The sequence below is a fragment of the Scyliorhinus torazame genome, chromosome 4 (genome assembly GCF_047496885.1).
Source record: "Scyliorhinus torazame isolate Kashiwa2021f chromosome 4, sScyTor2.1, whole genome shotgun sequence".
Lineage (NCBI taxonomy): Eukaryota > Metazoa > Chordata > Chondrichthyes > Carcharhiniformes > Scyliorhinidae > Scyliorhinus > Scyliorhinus torazame.
This window is the reverse complement of record NC_092710.1, coordinates 302743468-302757080: the sequence shown is the minus strand read 5'-3', so window position 1 is coordinate 302757080 and position 13613 is coordinate 302743468.

Genomic DNA, 13613 nt, shown 5'->3' with positions numbered 1-13613 from the left:
GTACACCCGGTGCACGTGATGTCCGGGAGTACACCCGGTGCACGTGATGTCCGGGAGTACACCCGGTGCACGTGATGTCCGGGAGTACACCCGGTGCGCGTGATGTCCGGGAGTACACCCGGTGCGCGTGATGTCCGGGAGTACACTCGGTGCGCGTGATGTCCGGGAGTACACCCGGTGCACGTGATGTCCGGGAGTACACTCGGTGTGCGTGATGTCCGGGAGTACACCCGGTGCACGTGATGTCCGGGAGTACACCCGGCGCACGTGGAGATGTATGAAAACTCTTTGCCCTCGGCCTCTCAAGCCGCCACGGGTCCACACCCCCATGTGCTCCATTAACCCCCTCAGCTCCTTCGCCATTGCCGACACCCTTGACGACTTGGGACTCGACTGGTCCAAGCTCGGATCTATAACCGTATTAAACACCCACCCCCCATACTCAACTGGTGCGAGTTCAAGTCCGGAATCTCCCCCTACACCTGCCTCATAAAATCTACGTCATCCCAATTCAGGGCAGAGGAGTTTACCAAAACCACCGGTACCCCCTCCAACATACCACTCACCATCACATACCTGTGTTCCCCCCCCCTCCCCCTCCCCTCCCCGCTCCCGGCTCCTCCCCAGATCGGGATTAATGCTCCCCACCTCAAACGCAACTCCCTTAAGAACCACCATCACTACCGCCACCCTCGTCTTCATACCCAGCCCCGGATGAAACACCTGCCCCGCGCACACCTTCCTCAGCCAAATCTGATCCCCCAACTTCAGGTGTGTCTCCTGCAAAAATGCCACGTTCCCCCTTCAGACTCCTCAGAAGCGTGAACCACACACAGCCGTTTGACCTGCCCATTCAACCCCCTCACATACCAAGTGACCAGCCTGGTCGGGGGGCTCCCCATCCCCTTCCCCTGCCTATCAGCACATAACCACACCCTTGTCAGTAATCTTTCCTCCCTCCCCCCGCCCTCAAACAAACCCCCACATCCCCCCCCCCCCCCTTCCCCTCACCCAACACCGTCCTCCTGGCAACCAATTCACTCGCATTAACTAGCCCATCCAGCTAGCATGGGGGCCCCACCCAAGGCCTCCAACTTCTCCTCTTCCCTCCAGTCCCCCCCTCCCAGACCATCCCAACCACCAAAACACACAAAGAGTAACTAAAGGCACACTCGCCATCACTGCTGCCCTGCCAAGACCAGCCCCAGAATACCCTAATCCCAGACACCAAACCCCTCCACAGTTCAATGTCCTCCCACTCCTCCCAGTCCATTGTCCCTCGTTAAGTCCGTCGCCTCCTCTGGCATATTGAAACAAAGCTCCTGTTTCTGGAATGTCGCTCACAGGTTGGAGCCAGGTATAATTCTCCGAACTTCACCCCTTTCTCAAAGAGGCTGCCTTTATCAGGTTGAAGCTGGCCCCCCTCTTTGTCAACTCCGCACCCAGGTCGTGGTGGACCCGCAGCTCACTCCCTTCCCAGGTACACGTGTCGCCTCGCACGTCATAGGATCTTTTCTTTATCCAAAAAGCGATGAATCCCCATCACCATCCCCCCCCCGGCTGCTCCCTCACCTGCGACCTCCTCCTCAGCATCCTGTGCCCTCAGCCCACCGCGGTTGCCCCCCCCCCCCCCACCAGCTTCTCCAGCATACTCGCCACATACACAGCGGCCTCCGCACCTTCAATGCCTTCAGACTTCCCAACAATCCTCACAATTTGCCTCCTGGAGCGGTTCTCCAGGGTCTCCACCTTCTCCCCCAGCCTCTTCTGGCTTTCCCGCATCACTCCCAACTCCGCCGCCAATGAGGCCATCCTGCTCCTCAAGCTCCCCACCGCCTCCTCCACTTTCTGAATCGCCCGTCCCTGGGACCCCAGCCTCTGCTCAACCCGCTCAATCCCAGATCCCAGCAGCTCCACCACCTTGTCCACGTGTTCCAGGGCCTCCTTCCTCTGCTGCTAGAACTTGTTATTCAAGAACTCCGCCAGCTGCTCCATTGACCACTGGGTGGGCAGCGCTGCCCCCTTGCCCTACCCCATCTTCCCCTGTGGCACATCATGAAAACCTTCCTGCTCCGACAGCTTCCTTCCTTGTGGTGCTCCTCTTTCGCTGGTCCATGCGCCGGACACACCAGAGGAGTATTACCTTTGCTGGGCATTCATACATCTCAAATACCACACCCTTTGGGTGGAAGAAGACCAAAAAATCCACCTTGAGCGGGAGCCACCAAATGTGCGACTCTCACTCCATGACCGCCACCGGATGTCCCCGTGACCTCTTGTTCCTGATCCTTTTGTGAGCGGGAACAGTTTCTCCCTATCTACTCTGTCCAGCCGCCTCATGATTTTGATCATCTCTATCAAATATAATATTGCCATGTAAGAGTGCCTTTAAGAATTGGATGTTTAAGCAATGTACCTTTAAGAAATGCAGTGGTGTCAGAGTGTGGGTGGAGCTGGGCTTCAGCTCGGCCATTTTGAAGATTTTAGTTTCAGTTTGAGAGAGCAGCTGGGAGTGTCTGTGTGTTTTGCTGGGAGCTGCAGGAAGGAAAAGAGCTGGCCTGGTGATTTCTGCAAATCCAGAGACTATAAATATATTGAATAAAACCTGTTGTGCTCCTATTTGTCATCTTTTGGATGTTTAAAGGGACAGTTTGCAGGATTGGGTAGTGTTGTATTATTTTTGGGGTTATCTTTGAAGTAAAGGGTATTAAGAGATCCAATGTTTATTTAAAAGGTTAAGTTGAGTTTATGGAATAAACATTGTTTTGTTTAAAAACCCACGTGTCCATAATTGTAATCCCATACCTGGGGAACAAGCCGTGTGCTTCAAAAGCAACAATCCATTAAAGGGTGAACTTCATGATGCATTTTGGGGTTCTGAAAATACCTCGCCCATAACAATATAATATGTTTTATTGTCACAAGTAGGCTTACATTAACAGTGCAATGAAGTTACTGTGAAAAGCCTTTAGTCGCCACATTCCGGTGCCTGTTCAGGTACACAGAGGGAGAATTCAGAATGTCCAATTCACCTGACAGCACGTCTTTGGGCTGTGGGAGGAAACCGGAGCACCCGGGAGGAAACCCACGCAGACACAGGGTTAACGTGCAGACTCCGCACCGACAGTCACCCAAGCCAGGAATCGAACCTGGGACCCTGGAGGTGTGAATCAACTGTGCTAACCACTGTGCTACTGTGCTGCCCTGATCATATCTCCTCTTAGCCTTCTTTTCTCCAAGGGGAATAGTCCCAACCTCTCTAAACTATCCTCACAACTAAAGTTTCTCAAACCTGGCACCATTCAAGTAAACTTCTTCTGCCCTCTCTCCAATGTGTTCGCTATAGTGTGGAGCCCAGAACTGTGCACATTATTCCAGCTGAGGTCTAACTCGTGTCCTGTACAAGTTCAGCATAACCTCTTTGCTCTTGTACTCTATGCCCCTATTAATAAAGCCCAGGATACTGTCCACCTTATTAACTGCTCTCTCCGCCTGTTGTGCCAGCTTCAATGATCTATTCACATATACACCCAGATCCTTCTGCTCCCGCACCCCGCTTCAGAATTTTAACCATCATTAGTGTCCCTCAATGTTCTTCCTTCTAAAATGCATCGCCTCACACTTCAACACATTGAACTTCACCTGCCACCCATCTGCCCACAGCATCTGACTGAATGCGGCACTGAGGAGCTTGTATAAAGCTGGAAGCATAATCAACATGGTGGTCATGGCTGCTGGGGAACAATCATCTCAGCCCCAGGATATCGCTGCAGGAGTTCCTTCAGGGATTTACACACATCACGACAGCACGGTAGCACAGTGGTTAGCACTGTTCCTTCACAGCTTCAGGGTCCCAGGTTTGAATCTTGGCTGGGTCACTGTCTGTGTGGAGTCTGCACGTTCTCTCTGTGTCGGCATGGGTTTCCTCCGGGTGCTCTGGTTTCCTCCCACAATCCCGAAAGATGTGCTGTTAGGTGAATTGGACATTCTGAATTCTCCCTCCGTGTACCCGAACAGGCACCGGCAGGTGGCGACAAGGGGCTTTTCACAGTAACTTCATTGCAGTGTTAATGTAAGCCTACTTGTGACAATAAAGATTATTATTTAAAAAAAATCAACCATGCTGACAGTTCAGTGCAGTACTGACACTTCAGTGCAGTACTGACAGTTCAGTGCAGCACTGACAGTTCGGTGCAGTACTGACAATTCAGTGCAGAACTGACTGCCTGACGCAGTCAGTTGTTGGAACTGCCGACTTTCAGATCAGACCCCCCCATCTGTCCCCTCAGGTGGAGGTGTAAAAGATTCTATCGCACTTTTTGGAGAAGAACAGGGGAATTAATTAGCCCACTGTCTTAAGTCAACAACCATCTCTCACCCAACATCACTAATAACAAATGATCTGAGCATTCACCTCCTTGCTGCTTGTTGCTGAGTGTAAATTGGCTACAGGATTTCCCTACTTTATAACAATTGTATAAAGGGCTAACAGATGGGGATTTGCTGATGTATGATTGAGATGACGTACCACTGAAATATTGCCCTATTCTACAGATGCTGATGTCCTACAAGATGCAGAATAAAATCCTCGCGTGAGCAAGACATCTTCCCTGAGGAAAGCGGGATTTGTTTTTGGAGGGGCGATTTGCGAGCTTGGAGGAGTTGTCGGACAAATTCCAGTTCTCGCAGTCAGAAACCTTTAGGTATTCTCAGGTTTGTAATCTCGCGAGGAAGAGTTTGCTGACATTCCCGGTAGTGCCGCCATCATCGTTGCTGGCGAGGGTGTTGTCACTTGCGAGGACGGAGGAGGGGAGTACTGCGGGGATTTATGGGAGAATCCTGGTGGATGATATAACATCGCTGGGGGGAGTTCAGACCAGGTGGGAGGAAGAGTTGGGGGCAGAATTGGATGATGGGGTGTGGTGTAAAAATGCCTGCAGTAAAGAGATAGGCCTGTAAGACCCCCCACTTCACCGGATCTTTGTCCTTCTTCAGGATCAGAGGTAGATCGACGCCTGCGCCAACATGGCTGGCAACTCCCCCCGTGACAGAGTCATGAACATCCCCAATAAATGTGGTGCCAGTAATGTGGCAAACTGCTTGTAAAATTCCAATGAAATTCCACTGAACCTTAGTTAGGCCACACTTGGAGTATAGTGTTCAATTCTGGTCCCCACACTACCCAAAGGATGTGGAGGTTTTAGAGAGGGTGCAGAAGAGATTTACCAGGATGTTGCCTGGTAAGGAGGGCATTAGCTATGAGGAGAGGTTGAATAAACTCGGTACCTGATAGAGGTCTACAAAATTATGAGGGGTATAGACAGAGTGGATAGTCAGAGGCTTTTTCCCAGGGTGGAGGGGTCAATTACTAGGGGGCATAGGTTTAAAGTGAGAGGGGCAAGGTTTAGAGGAGATGTACGAGGCAAGTTTTTTACACAATAGTGTAGTGGGTGCCTGGAACTCGCTGCCGGAGGAGGTGGTGGAAGTAGGGATGATCGTGAAGTTTAAGGGGCATCTTGACAAATACATGAATAGGATGGGAATAGAGGGATATGGACCCCGGAAGTGTAGAAGATTTTAGTTTAGACGGGCAGCATGGTCGGCACGGGCTTGGAGGGCCGAAGGGCCTGTTCCTGGGCTGTACATTTCTTTGTTCTTTGTTCTTTGAAACCATCCAGCCCCGTTGCCTTCCTCAATTGCATGTCATTGATTCACTCCATAACCTCCTCCAGCCCCAGCGGCACCTCCAACCCCTGTCCCCTAGGCAGGGAGGTAGCGGAGCGCACCGTGGACTTTGACTCCATTCTTAAAACCTTTGATGCCTATTTTAGCCTGAAACAAAATTCAGTAATTGAACGAGCACGTTTAACCAGCCGTCACCACAACCTGGAGAATTTTTGAAGTATTTCGAACCGACCGATGTGGCCTATAAGGGGTGCTGAGGATAAACTAATCCATAATTGCAGAATTCAGAATAATAATAATCTTTATTGTCACAAGTAGGCTCACATTAACACTGCAATGAAGTTACTGTGAAACGCCCCTAGTCGCCACATTCCGGCGCCTGTTCGGGTACACGGAGGGAGAATTCAGAAAGTCCAATTCACCAAACAAGCACGTCTTTGTAGGTGTCAGGGATAGAAATCTCTCTGACGGTCTGCGAATCAAAGATTTTTTTTTCTTTTAAAATTTAGAGTACCCAATTATTTGTTTTTTCCCAATTAAGGGGCAATTTAGCGTGGCCAATCCACCTAGCCTGCACATCTTTGGGCTGTGGGGGTGAAACCCACGCAAACACGGGGAGAATGTGCAAACTCCACACGGACAGTGACCCAGAGCCGGGATTCCTGCGGATCAAAGTTGATCTTATTCTGGATCAAACAGTCCAGCATGTGGGACAAGCCGAGCTCAGAGTATTTAATCCAGATATAACTCTGAGGCACGGACAGCAGTCGCACCCACAGGAAGGCATGCCAAACCCTGACGGGGGGAACCCACTGCCAGCCTATTCCGGAGCATGCCCCCTCCAAACAACCCACGGCCCATTGTTTCAGGTTGCTGTTGTGGAGACTTGGGGGAAGGTGCACTGTGAACAGGTGGGATCTGCGAGTGTGTGATGTAGATAATGATGTGGCACTGAACAAGGAAACACACCGTACCTTGGCGCAGACCCCTGACCAATCTGATGGCCGGCTGCCGCCTGCAATGTTGTACTCAAAATCTCAGGCTGTGTTTGGTGTATATCTCAGGCTGTGTTTGGTGTAGATCTCAGGCTGTGTTTGGTGTATATCTCAGGCGGTGTTTGGTGTATATCTCAGGCGGTGTTTGGTGTATATCTCAGGCTGTGTTTGGTGTATATCTCAGGCTGTGTTTGGTGTATATCTCAGGCGGTGTTTGGTGTATATCTCAGGCTGTGTTTGGTGTATATCTCAGGCTGTGTTTGGTGGATATCGCAGGCTGTGTTTGGTGTATATCTCAGGCTGTGTTTGGTGTATATCTCAGGCAGTGTTTGGTGTATATCTCGGGCTGTGTGTTTGGTTTATATCTCAGCCTGTGTTTGGTGTATATCTCAGGCTGTTTGGTGTATATATCAGGCTGTGTTTGGTGTATATCACAGGCTGTGTTTGGTGTATATCTCAGGCAGTGCTTGGTGTATATATCAGCCTGTGTTTGGTGTATATCTCAGGCTGTGTTTGGTGTATATCTCAGGCTGTGTTTGGTGTATATCTCAGGCTGTGTTTGGTGTATATCTCAGGCTGTGTTTGGTGTATATCTCAGGCTACGTTTGGTGTATATCTCAGGCAGTGTGTTTGGTGTATATCTCAGGCTGTGTTTGGTGCACATCTCAGGCAGTGTGTTTGGTGTATATCTCAGGCTGTGTTTGGTGTATATCTCAGGCAGTGTTTGGTGTATATCTTTGGCTGTGTGTTTGGTTTGTATCTCAGGCTGTGTTTGGTGTATATCTCAGGCTGTGTTTGGTGTATCTCTCAGACAGAGTTTGGTGTATATCTCAGGCTGTGTTTGGTGTATATCTCAGGCGGTGTTTGGTGTATATCTCAGGCGGTGTTTGGTGTATATCTCAGGCTGAGTTTGGTGTATATATCAAACCGTGTTTGGTGTATATCTCAGGCTGTGTTTGGTGTATATCTCACGCAGTGTTTGGTGTATATATCAGCCTGTGTTTGGTATATATATCAGGCTGTGTTTGGGGTATATCTCAGGCTGTGTTTGGGGTATATCTCAGGCTGTGTTTGGGGTATATCTCAGGCTGTGTTTGGGGTATATCTCAGGCGGTGTTTGGTGTATATCTCAGGCGGTGTTTGGTGTATATCTCAGGCTGTGTTTGGTGTATATCCCAGGCTGTTTTTGGTGTATATCTCAGGCTGTGTTTGGTGTATATATCAGGTTGTGTTTGGTGTATATCTCAGGCTGTGTTTGGTGTATATCTCAGGCTGTGTTTGGTGTATATCTCAGACAATGTTTGGTGTATATCTCAGGCTGTGTTTGGTGTTTCTCTCAGGCTGTGTTTGGTGTTTCTCTCAGGCTGTGTTTGGTGTATATATCAAGCTGTGTTTGGTGTTTCTCTCAGGCTGTGTTTGGTGTATATATCAAGCTGTGTTTGGTGTATATATCAGGCTGTTTGGTGTATATATCAGGCTGTGTTTGTTGTATATCTCAGGCTGTGTTTGGTGTATATCTCAGACAGTGTTTGGTGTATATCTCAGGCAGTGTTTGGTGTATATCTCAGGCTGTGTTTGGTGTATATCTCAGGCGGTGTTTGGTGTATATCTCAGGCGGTGTTTGGTGTATATCTCAGGCTGTGTTTGGTGTATATCTCAGGCTGTTTTTGGTGTATATCTCAGGCTGTGTTTGGTGTATATATCAGGCTGTGTTTGGTGTATATCTCAGGCTGTGTTTGGTGTATATCTCAGGCTGTGTTTGGTGTATATCTCAGACAGTGTTTGGTGTATATCTCAGGCAGTGTTTGGTGTATATCTCAGGCTGTGTTTGGTGTATATCTCAGGCTGTGTTTGGTGTATATCGCAGGCTGTGTTTGATGTATATCTCAGACTGTGTTTGGTGTATATCTCAGGCTGTGTTTGGTGTATATCTCAGACAGTGTTTGGTGTATATCTCAGGCTGTGTTTGGTGTATATCTCAGGCTGTGTTTGGTGTATATCTCAGGCTGTGTTTGGTGTATATCTCAGGCTGTGTTTGGTGTATATCTCAGGCTGTGTTTGGTGTATATCTCAGGCTGTGTGTGGTGTACATCTCACGCGGTGTGTTTGGTGTATATCTCAGACTGTGTTTGGTGTATATCTCAGGCTGTGTGTTTGGTGTATGTCTCAGGCTGTGTTTGGTGTATATCTCAGGCTGTGTGTTTGGTGTATATCTCAGGCTCTGTGTTTGGTGTATATCTCAGGCTGTGTTTGGTGTATATCTCAGGCTGTGTTTGGTGTATATCTCAGGCTGTGGTTGGTGTATATCTCAGGCTGTGTTTGGTGTATATCTCAGGCGGTGTGTTTGGTGTATAACTCAGGCTGTGATTGGTGTATATCTCAGGCTGTGTTTGGTGTATATCTCAGGCGGTGTGTTTGGAGTATATCTCAGGCTGTGTTTGGTGTATATCTCAGGCTGTGTTTGGTGTATATCTCAGGCTGTGTTTGGTGTATATCTCAGGCGGTGTGTTTGGTGTACATCTCAGGCTGTGTTTGGTGTATATCTCAGGCTGTGTTTGGTGTATATCTCAGGCGGTGTTTGGTGTATATCTCAGGCGGTGTTTGGTGTATATCTGAGGCGGTGTGTTTGGTCTATATCTCAGGCTGTGTTTGGTGTATATCTCAGGCTGTGTTTGATGTATAACGCAGGCTGTGTTTGGTGTATATCTCAGGCTGTGTTTGGTGTATATCTCAGGCGGTGTTTGGTGTATATCTCAGGCGGTGTTTGGTGTATATCTCAGGCTGTGTGTTGGGTGTATATCTCAGGCAGTGTGTTTGGTGTATATCTCAGGCTGTGTTTGGTGTATATCTCAGGCTGTGTTAGGTGTATATCTCAGGCAGTGTGTTTGTTGTATATCTCAGGCTGTGTTTGGTGTATATCTCAGGCGGTGTTTGGTGTATATCTCAGGCGGTGTTTGGTGTATATCTCAGGCTGTGTTTGGTGTATATTTCAGGCGGTGTTTGGTGTATATCTCAGGCGGTGTTTGGTGTATATCTCAGGCGGTGTTTGGTGTATATCTCAGGCTGTGTTTGGTGTATATCTCAGGCTGTGTTTGGTGTAGATCTCAGGCGGTGTTTGGTGTATATCTCAGGCGGTGTTTGGTGTATATCTAAGGCGGTGTTTGGTGTATATCTCAGGCTGTGTTTGGTGTATATCTCAGGCGGTGTTTGGTGTATATCTCAGGCTGTGTTTGATGTATATCTCAGACAGTGTTTGGTGTATATCTCAGGCTGTGTTTGGTGTATATCTCAGGCTGTGTTTGGTGTATATCTCAGGCTGTGTTTGGTGTATATCTCAGGCGGTGTTTGGTGTATATCTCAGGCGGTGTTTGGTGTATATCTCAGGCTGTGTTTGGTGTATATCTCAGGCGGTGTTTGGTGTATATCTCAGGCGGTGTTTGGTGTATATCTCAGGCTGTGTTTGGTGTATATCTCAGGCTGTTTTTGGTGTATATCTCAGACTGTGTTTGGTGTATATATCAGGCTGTGTTTGGTGTATATCTCAGGCTGTGTTTGGTGTATATCTCAGGCTGTGTTTGGTGTATATCTCAGGCTGTGTTGGTGTATATCTCAGACAGTGTTTGGTGTATATCTCAGGCTGTGTTTCGTGTATATCTCAGGCTGTGTTTGGTGTATATCTCAGGCTGTGTTTGGTGTATATCTCAGGCTGCGTTTGGTGTATATCTCAGGCTGAGTTTGGTGTATATTTCAGGCTGTGTTTGGTGTATATCTCAGGCTGTGTTTGGTGTATATCTCAGGCTGTGTTTGGTGTTTCTCTCAGGCGGTCTGTTTGGTGTATATCTCAGGCTGTGTTTGGTGTATATCTCAGACTGTGTTTGGTGTATATCTCAGGCTGTGTTTGGTGTATATCTAAGACAGTGTTTGGTGTATATCTCAGGCTGTGTTTGGTGTATATCTCAGGCTGTGTTTGGTGTATATCTCAGGCTGTGTTTGGTGCATATCTCAGGCTGTGTTTGGTGTACATCTCACGCGGTGTGTTTGGTGTATATCTCAGACTGTGGTTGGTGTATATCTCAGGCTGTGTGTTTGGTGTATGTCTCAGGCTGTGTTTGGTGTATATCTCAGGCTGTGTGTTTGGTGTATATCTCAGGCTCTGTGTTTGGTGTATATCTCAGGCTGTGTTTGGTGTATATCTCAGGCTGTGTTTGGTGTATATCTCAGGCGGTGTTTGGTGTATATCTCAGGCGGTGTTTGGTGTATATCTCAGGCTGTTTGGTGTATATCTCAGGCGGTGTTTGGTGTATATCTCAGGCTGTGTTTGGTGTATATCTCAGGCGGTGTTTGGTGTATATCTCAGGCTGTTTGGTGTATATCTCAGGCGGTGTTTGGTGTATATCTCAGGCTGTGTTTGGTGTATATCTCAGGCGGTGTTTGGTGTATATCTCAGGCGGTGTTTGGTGTATATATCAGCCTGTGTTTGGTGTATATCTCAGGCTGTGTTTGGTGTATATCTCAGGCGGTGTTTGGTGTATATCTCAGGCGGTGTTTGGTGTATATCTCAGGAGGTGTTTGGTGTATATCTCAGGCTGTTTGGTGTATATCTCAGGCGGTGTTTGGTGTATATCTCAGGTAGTGTTTGGTGTATATCTCAGGCGGTGTTTGATGTATATCTCAGGCGGTGTTTGGTGTATATCTCAGGCGGTGTTTGGTGTCTATCTCAGGCTGTTTGGTGTATATCTCAGGCGGTGTTTGGTGTCTATCTCAGGCGGTGTTTGGTGTATATCTCAGGCGGTGTTTGGTGTATATCTCAGGCTGTTTGGTGTATATCTCAGGCTGTGTTTGGTGTATATCTCAGGCGGTGTTTGGTGTATATCTCAGGCTGTGTTTGGTGTATATCTCAGGCGGTGTTTGGTGTATATCTCAGGCGGTGTTTGGTGTATATCTCAGGCGGTGTTTGATGTATATCTCAGGCGGTGTTTGGTGTATATCTCAGGCTGTGTTTGGTGTATATCTCAGGCTGTGTTTGGTGTATATCTCAGGCGGTGTTTGGTGAATATCTCAGGCGGTGTGTTTGGTGTGTATCTCAGGCTGTGTTTGGTGTATATCTCAGGCTATGTTTGGTGTATATCTCAGGCGGTGTTTGGTGTATATCTCAGGCGGTGTGTTTGGTGTATATCTCAGGCTGTGTTTGGTGTATATCTCAGGCGGTGTTTGGTGTATATCTCAGGCTGTTTGGTGTATATCTCAGGCGGTGTGTTTGGTGTATATCTCATGCGGTGTTTGGTGTATATCTCAGGCTGTTTGGTGTATATCTCAGGCGGTGTTTGGTGTATATCTCAGGCGGTGTTTGGTGTATATCTCAGGCGGTGTTTGGTGTATATCTCAGGCTGTGTTTGGTGTATATCTCAGGCGGTGTTTGGTGTAATCTCAGGCTGTGTTTGGTGTATATGTCAGGCGGTGTTTGGTGTATATCTCAGGCGGTGTTTGGTGTATATCTCAGGCGGTGTTTGGTGTATATCTCAGGTGGTGTGTTTGGTGTATATCTCAGGCTGTGTTTGGTGTATATCTCAGGCTGTGTTTGGTGTATATCTCAGGCGGTGTTTGGTGTATATCTCAGGCGGTGTGTTTGGTGTATATCTCAGGCTGTGTTTGGTGTATATCTCAGGCTGTGTTTGGTGTATATCTCAGGCGGTGTTTGGTGTATATCTCAGGCCGTGTGTTTGGTGTATATCTCAGCTGTGTTTGGTGTATATCTCAGGCGGTGTTTGGTGTATATCTCAGGCTGTGTTTGGTGTATATCTCAGGCGGTGTGTTTGGTGTATATCTCAGGCGGTGTTTGGTGTATATCTCAGGCTGTTTGGTGTATATCTCAGGCGGTGTTTGGTGTATATCTCAGGCGGTGTTTGGTGTATATCTCAGGCGGTGTTTGGTGTATATCTCAGGCTGTGTTTGGTGTATATCTCAGGCTATGTTTGGTGTATATCTCAGGCGGTGTTTGGTGTATATCTCAGGCGGTGTGTTTGGTGTATATCTCAGGCTGTGTTTGGTGTATATCTCAGGCTGTGTTTGGTGTATATCTCAGGCAGTGTTTGGTGTATATCTCAGGCGGTGTGTTTGGTGTATATCTCAGGCTGTGTTTGGTGTATATCTCAGGCGGTTTTTGGTGTATATCTCAGGCGGTGTTTGGTGTATATCTCAGGCGGTGTTTGGTGTATATCTCAGGCGGTGTGTTTGGTGTATATCTCAGGCTGTGTTTGGTGTATATCTCAGGCGGTGTGTTTGGTGTACATCTCAGGCGGTGTTTGGTGTATATCTCAGGCGGTGTGTTTGGTGTATATCTCAGGCTGTGTTTGGTGTATATCTCAGGCGGTGTTTGGTGTATATCTCAGGCTGTGTTTGGTGTATATCTCAGGCGGTGTTTGGTGTATATCTCAGGCGGTGTGTTTGGTGTATATCTCAGGCTGTGTTTGGTGTATATCTCAGGCGGTGTGTTTGGTGTATATCTCAGGCTGTGTTTGGTGTATATCTCAGGCTGTGTTTGGTGTATATCTCAGGCGGTGTTTGGTGTATATCTCAGGCAGTGTGTTTGGTGTATATCTCAGGCTGTGTTTGGTGTATATCTCAGGCTATGTTTGGTGTATATCTCAGGCGGTGTTTGGTGTATATCTCAGGCGGTGTGTTTGGTGTATATCTCAGGCTGTGTTTGGTGTATATCTCAGGCGGTGTTTGGTGTATATCTCAGGCTGTGTTTGGTGTATATCTCAGGCGGTGTGTTTGGTGTATATCTCATGCGGTGTTTGGTGTATATCTCAGGCTGTTTGGTGTATATCTCAGGCGGTGTTTGGTGTATATCTCAGGCGGTGTTTGGTGTATATCTCAGGCGGTGTTTGGTGTATATCTCAGGCTGTGTTTGGTGTATATCTCAGGCGGTGT